The sequence below is a fragment of the Solanum verrucosum genome, unplaced genomic scaffold (assembly GCF_900185275.1).
Source record: "Solanum verrucosum unplaced genomic scaffold, falcon-dt-bn FXZP01000261.1, whole genome shotgun sequence".
Lineage (NCBI taxonomy): Eukaryota > Viridiplantae > Streptophyta > Magnoliopsida > Solanales > Solanaceae > Solanum > Solanum verrucosum.
Window position 1 is genome coordinate 11,017,295 of NW_026019969.1, and position 7,379 is coordinate 11,024,673.

Consider the following 7,379-nt stretch of genomic DNA (forward strand, 5'->3'; position numbering starts at 1 on the left):
ACTTGAAAGAAATTAAAGACATATACGAATTGTTTTAAATCTGGTTGTTAGTCTGTAGCACAAAACGTACGTTTTGTGAATCATAGTTATACGTGATATTTGTGTCTGGTCAATTGATATTTACTATTTTTCTTCCATCATTTTAATATATGTGATACTATTTTTAATTCGTTTTGAAAAAAAAGGACATATTTTTTATATTTGAAAACATTTGATTACCTATAGGCTACAGCCACATAAATGTCAAGTTAATATCTCATACACTCACTAAACTTTTAATAATTCACTTAAAAAATCATTAAAACTTTAAATAGTTCACTTAAAAAGTCACTCAACTTTGTTTTATAACCTCAAAAATCACTCAATTATTGATATTTTATTTTAAAAACCACTCAACTTTGTTTTATAACCCAAAAAAATACTCAATTATTGATATTTCACCTAGAAAGTCACCCAACTAATTTAAATGATTTTTCATTAAATTTAGTTTCTATTTTAAATTAAATTTTAAAAATAACAAGTTACCCATTAAATATTTAAATAAACCCGTGCCAATTATTTAATTATAAATTTCTTTATAAAAGCACAACAACAATTGGCAAATTTATTTATTTTCCGTTCTAGTATTTTCTTTTCTCTTACGTATTTACTTTTATATTGACAAAATTCCTTTTTTTTTTCCTTTTCTTTTCTTGTCTTTTTTTTTTTGTATAGTTATGAATGAAACCATGGCGAACAGAGTAATTTAACCACAAAGGAAAAAATAATGAAGAAAAAGCAATCTGCCATGTATAACTCTCTATACATATGTTGATTTTTACAAACAAATTTAGTTTCTATGACCAGTAACTAATTAAATGAATTTAATCATTTCAGCTATTTTTTCTCTTAATAAATGATTTTAGTTATTATTACTTCCTCCATTTAAAAAAGAATGACCTCCTTTCCTTTTTAGTCTGTTTCAAAAAAAATGACCTCTTTCTTTTTTTGGTAACATTTTAATTTCAAGTTTCCACGTGACATGTTTAAGGCCACAAAATTAAAGGGCAATTTTGTACATTTGACATAACTTTAATTTAAGACCACAAGATTCAAAAGTCTTCTTTATTAACTTAAACTCCGTGTCAAGTTAAATCAGGTCATTCTTTATGAAAGGGAGGGAGTAGTATATAGAGATCAAATAGCTAGGCTCTACCAATGGTTGCACATTGCAATAGGCAATCAAAACTATTGACTCCTCAATTTTAAAAATAGGCCACGTGAAACCAAATAGTGGAATTTAAAATTTTAATGTCATATTTTCTAGTATGTTACAGATTTTTTTGGTGAAGTTGAACGGTTCCAATAAAATAATTAAAATAAATATCTTATTAGTATTTAAAAAACTTGGTTTGAAATAAAAATTACATTTCAATAAAATTTAATTAAAAAATTATTGAATTGGTTGAGTGACTTTCTAACTAGGCGTTTGGTCATGCGATTTCCTCTCATGGTATGAAATGATGAGATGAAATTAGAGTTTAGACATGCGATTTCACACTTATTTCATCTCATGATTTCATATCATGTGATGAAATACCAAATTCTCCAAAAATCGTGATTAGGGAATATTCCAAATTATGATATGAGATTTTCAAATACAAAAATTGACCAAAAATTTTTTATTTTATAAAAATAATCCACATTCTATTTATATACATCTACTAGTCATTTGTTTCATAAATGTTGTGTTATTTTAAAGGGCTTTATGATATTAAATGTATAATACGATTTTATAAACTTTTGTTTATTGGTAAGATTGTATAAACAATTGGTATAATTTTAATAGTTTTGTAACAGATGAAGTTTTTATGTTTATGAGAAAACAATCAACATAAAAAGTCCAAATCGTATATCCAAACAAAACTTCAACTTCATCTCATAATTTTATATCATGATTTCAAATAATGACTTTGTCACGCCCTAAACTCGAGGGGTGAAACTGGCTCATAATGCCAACACTCAGGCCCGAGCCGACCCTGCTAAACCATTTGCTACTAGCGCATGGCAGCCACACGCAATTATGAAAACAAACAAGTATATCTCGGCTTAAACTAAGCCCTCGGCCGGCAAGGTCCCTGTCAACTGATCTATAAAAGAAACAACTACTCCTATGAGATCATATAAATAAATAGTGAACTAGCACAAAAGTCCTGATTGGGCCGTCAAGGCCACCATGATATCCATACCAAAACTGAAAGCAGGTATATATCAAGATACTACATCAAACAGCTCACAAGCTTTAGTAGACCAACAAACTAGGACAATATGGACATAACGTAGCTATACACCTTACACACTAGTCTGCAAGCCTCTAAGAGTAGTAAAGATTGGTGGGACATGAACTTAGTCTACCCATAAAGATATATAAAATAGAAGGTAACAAACCTCCCAACTCTGGCAGCTTCGGAGAAAAGGTGCTAGCCAATCAGATAGAAGTCAATCTTGCTGCTGAGGAGGTCTATTGGGTCGTCTGTCGGGACCTGCATACTTGAATGCAGCGCCTCCAAGGCAATGGGACGTCAGTACAAAATAATGTACAGAGTATGAAAAGCTACAGACTAAGTGAGCAAGTATCATAATATACCAAAAGCAATCACATAAGGAAATCAAAATTTTATATAAGCCTGCTAACCCGCTACTGAATCTAAAAAATACAAAAATGATCAAACATCAACCTAACCAAGCCCCCATAAGCTCGGCAGGTACAAACAACATACCACCTACCTAGGCCCCCATAATCCCAGAAGGTGTCAAATCAATCTACCCCCTATCGGTAGCCCCATGTCTTTGTAAGAAGTCACATAGCCCTTTTTGACAACGATATAGCCCTGTAGGCAACACATAACCCTCTTAGGCAACATCATAGCTCTATGGGTTGCACATAGGCCTCTTTTGCATCGACATAGCCTTCTAGGCAACACATAGCCCTCTTTGGTGTCAAAATAGCCCCGTAGGCAACACATAGCACTCTTTGGCATCAATATATCCACGTGGGCAACACATAGCTCTCTTTAGAAATAACATAGTCCTATTAGACAACATCATAGCCCCCATAGGCAGTTCATAGCTCAACAACTAACCACAATAGCCCCAAGGGTGACAATAAACAATTGGATAGGCTAAAGGCGGGCAATTTAGCTATAAACAATATATATAAATAATCTCCAAGTAGTTCCTAACTTAGAATCGTTCTTAACAGATTATGAGTCCCTAAAATGAGGGTTTATAACCACTCACAATTACATCTACAAGATCACCAACATTAACTACCTCTAAGGAAACATGTCGAACGAAGGATTAGTCTTAACATACCTTTCCAATGAACGCTCGAAAGATCGTAGTTCCTTTACGAAAGTTGTTCCTTATGTCCTAAGCTTCACAAACACTATATATACATAGTTGGTACGCACATATAAACAATTCATAATTAATCTTAAATCGGCAGATTTGTCATATGCCCCAACTTGTCGAAACGTTCGTAGAAATTCATAAAAATAATTATAAAAGAGTCTCGAGATGATTCCCTTAGTTAACCAAGTTTAAACCTTGAAGAAACACCAATAACTACAAATTTATATCTCCAAAAAACAGCTCCAAACGCAGCTAATAGAAGGGAAAAATGATTTCCACGTGTAGAGATCACGTTTCTAGGCATGGGGGCAACGTTTAATAGTAGAAATCGTCAAAAACTAACTTTCATCATGCAATTACTCCATTGAAACCCTCTCTTAAGCTTTCTCTCTGGTTTGGAAGTGAAAAGAAATGTTTTCATGGCTTAAAACGTTGAGTAGGCCGACATACCACATTTTTTATCCGACCCGAATTCTGCCCCGGCAGTTCGTAGTAAAACCCTCATAACTTTTTACTCTGGTGTCGGTTGGATACGGGGTTTTGTGCGTTGCAAACTAGACTCGTAGGCCTTCGATTTAATGGGTGATAGGACTTCTAACTCTTTATATATTGGGAGAAAACATCCAAGTCATTTGACCCAAATTTCAGAGAAATCTTTAAAAAGGAACTTACGATAACTTTCGCCAACTTTTATTTTGCCACTTATCTAACTTCAAAACTTGAGATACAACCCTTGAACACTTAAAATATGACATACCACATCATTCTTAATTTATTACCCACCCTCCTTGTCTTTCCATGAAGATACGAGTTAATTTAGACATTTTGAAAAGTCAGGATGTTACATCGCATATCGCATGACCAAACAGACCCTTAAAGTATAATATCAATACTTGAATGATTTTTTGGTTATAAAACAAGTTGAGTGATTTTTAGGTGAGCTACTATAAATTTAATGATTTTTAAGTTAAAAATAAAGTTGAGTCACTTAAATTTTCTAATTGAACTACTCAAAATTGAATGACTTTCTAATTGAACTATTCAAACATACTAGTCCCTCCGTTCAATAATACTTGTCCACTATACTAAAAATAGATATCCTACAATATTTGTCCACTTTATGAAATTCATGGATAATTTTACACTTAGTTCCTAATTTACCCTTATCATTAATTATAATCATTTCTCTATTACATTTTTCAAGTCATTGTATGTATTATATTCAAAGGGTAATATAGTAAAATCACCCTTCTATTTATAATTTCTTAAGAAATGTGTCACGTCAATAATGAGCAACTGTTGTTGGACATAAAAAATACTGAACATCATCATAAATTTTGAAATTTCTCTTTTAATTATTGCTTGAATTTTTTTTAAAAAAAAACAGAAGTCAATAGTTTTTGCAGTGGAGTCAACACTTTTGTGTTTGTCGAACTTTCCAATGAAAAATATATTTATTATATTGTACTCCCTCTGTCCCTAATTACTTGTTCACTTTTAAATTGACACACCCATTAAGAAATCAATAATTGACATAGTTAGTTTACCATTTTACCCCTATTAATTATGAAGTAGATGAATTAAAAATTTAAGATTTTCAAGAAGTTCTACCTTTTTCAAAGTAATTAATTGAGGATATAATACGTAAAAAAAATTGTTCTTTCTCAATTTGTCAAAATGAACAAATAATTAAAGACAACTAAAAGAGAAAATGTGGATAAGTAATTAGAGACGGAACAATAATATAAATGAATGTAACGTACAAGTCTCTTTTTATCTCCTCTATAGACTATAAGTGGGGTCCAGCTCCATATTATAAGGAAGAAAGTCTTTGGGCGAAAATTATTTAATTTTCTATAGATTTTAGGCATATCTTTGTTGAAAATAGCTATCTGCCAATTAATACCAGATGAAAAAATAGACCTATTTTGGATTTGGCTCCCCTCCATTACACTTTTTTTTTTATTTCATCAAGTACAAATCTAGATGAGAAACATGTGTACTATTTAATTGTTAAAGGTCAAGATTATGTTGTATTAACTAGTATCATAACCATAGTTAAGGAATAAGTTTTGAATAAATAATTTCTTAACTTTGGTATGAAAAATATTCCTACAAATCTTAGAACCGTTTAATTTCATTTTTTAGTTCTATATTTAAATATTAATATTGTACATTATTTAATCGCTTCCTATGCTAGCAAATTTATTCTTGAAATATTAGGTTGAGAAATTTAAAAAATAAAAGGAAGAATTATCATTAAAGATAGAAATTATATAATAAAAATGGGAAGTAAAAAATGCATTAGAATTACAAATGTGAAAGTATCAAATAAAAAAAATTCTTTTTAAAAATTAAAATAAAAGAAAACATCAATTTAAAGGCAAAATATTTTGTAAGACTACTGTTAGGCTAAACAAATTAAACGTTGTTAAGTTCATGTTCCATAATTTTAATATTTAAATATAAAAATATAAAATAAAATTAATGATATAAATATATGGATACGAAAATTGAGAAGAATTAATTATTCTTACTAAATTTGAAGAGAATTTTTTCCAAAACTTATTCATTTAATTATGATTATGATATTAGTTAATGCAATATAATATTGACCTTTAACAATTAAATAGTACACATGTCTCTCATCTAGATGTCCCACTTAACACGTTTTTATGGATCCTCCAATTGTTTCATTCAAATGGTTAACTGTAGTACATGACAACTTGAAGCTATTATTCAATCAAATTAATGGTAGGTGCGGTGTTTTAATGGAACAGTAATTTTAAATTTAATTATTCATTTTTATCAAATTAGCATACTTTGCCGATGGGTTAGCCATAGTAATGGCCTATTACAATTGTATTTGACAAGGGAAAAAAATATTAAAAATTAGATATGACAAGATAGTGTATGTACGGAGATATTGTTATAATTTATAATTGATATTCATAAAATCAGATTCGGGATTGTGACATATCTACAATTTTGAATAATAGTTAATACTATCCCCTTTGTCCTTTATAGTTCTTCATAATAAAAATGTCACCTTATTATAATTAGAAACAATTTAACATTAAAATCCTTCTTTCATCCTTAATGAAATTAATCTCAATCGCACAAATATCTAAGATTATTTTAGACTATAAATTTCAAAAGTCTTTCTTTTTCTCTTAAACATCGTGTCAAGTCAAAGGGCGTCACACAAAATCTAACGGAGGAAGTATTAATTTTAAACAAATAAAACGACTAACAAGTGGAATGGAACTATAGTCTTTATATATCGAAATAATGCAAATCTATGAAAAAGAAATAAAAATGACTCTTGTGAACTGAAGTCGATCGGCTGTTTAATTATTTGTATAGTCATGTGAAACATAAGTATTATGGAGGTATATCATGGTAGAGTAAGAATTTTTATTTAAAGCTTTAAAATGTGAAGAAGTAAACACACAAACAAGTTTAACATTTGAAATATTTACATAAAATATAATGTTAACAATGTACAAAAGGTATAATTTTCCGTCTAAAGAGAATTCAGATTAACAATGTATATATGTGTGTCTTTTTCCTTTAGATTATTGTCTTGTGCTATTTTCTTTCCAGTAGTAGGTTAACCAAATCTAATCAAACTTTAATATATCATATGCAAACTAAACCATCATGAGTCATGACTAGATAAAATAATCTATAAAATCATATAAGTTATATGCATGAAAAGTACACGTTAGAGCAAAGGATCTAATTAAGATTATGAGTTTATAAATTTTGCATTCTAAAAAAGGATCTTTCACCTATAGCCACTCAAAAATAGCCTAATTACTCTACATAACTATAGTTTGATAATTACAATTCGTAGCTACATGTCATAGGGAGAAGAGATGTCACGCCCCAAACTCAAGGGGCGCAATTGGCTCCTAATGCCAAAACTCATGCCCGAGCCAACCATGCTAAACCATTTGCTACTAGCACATGACAGCCACATG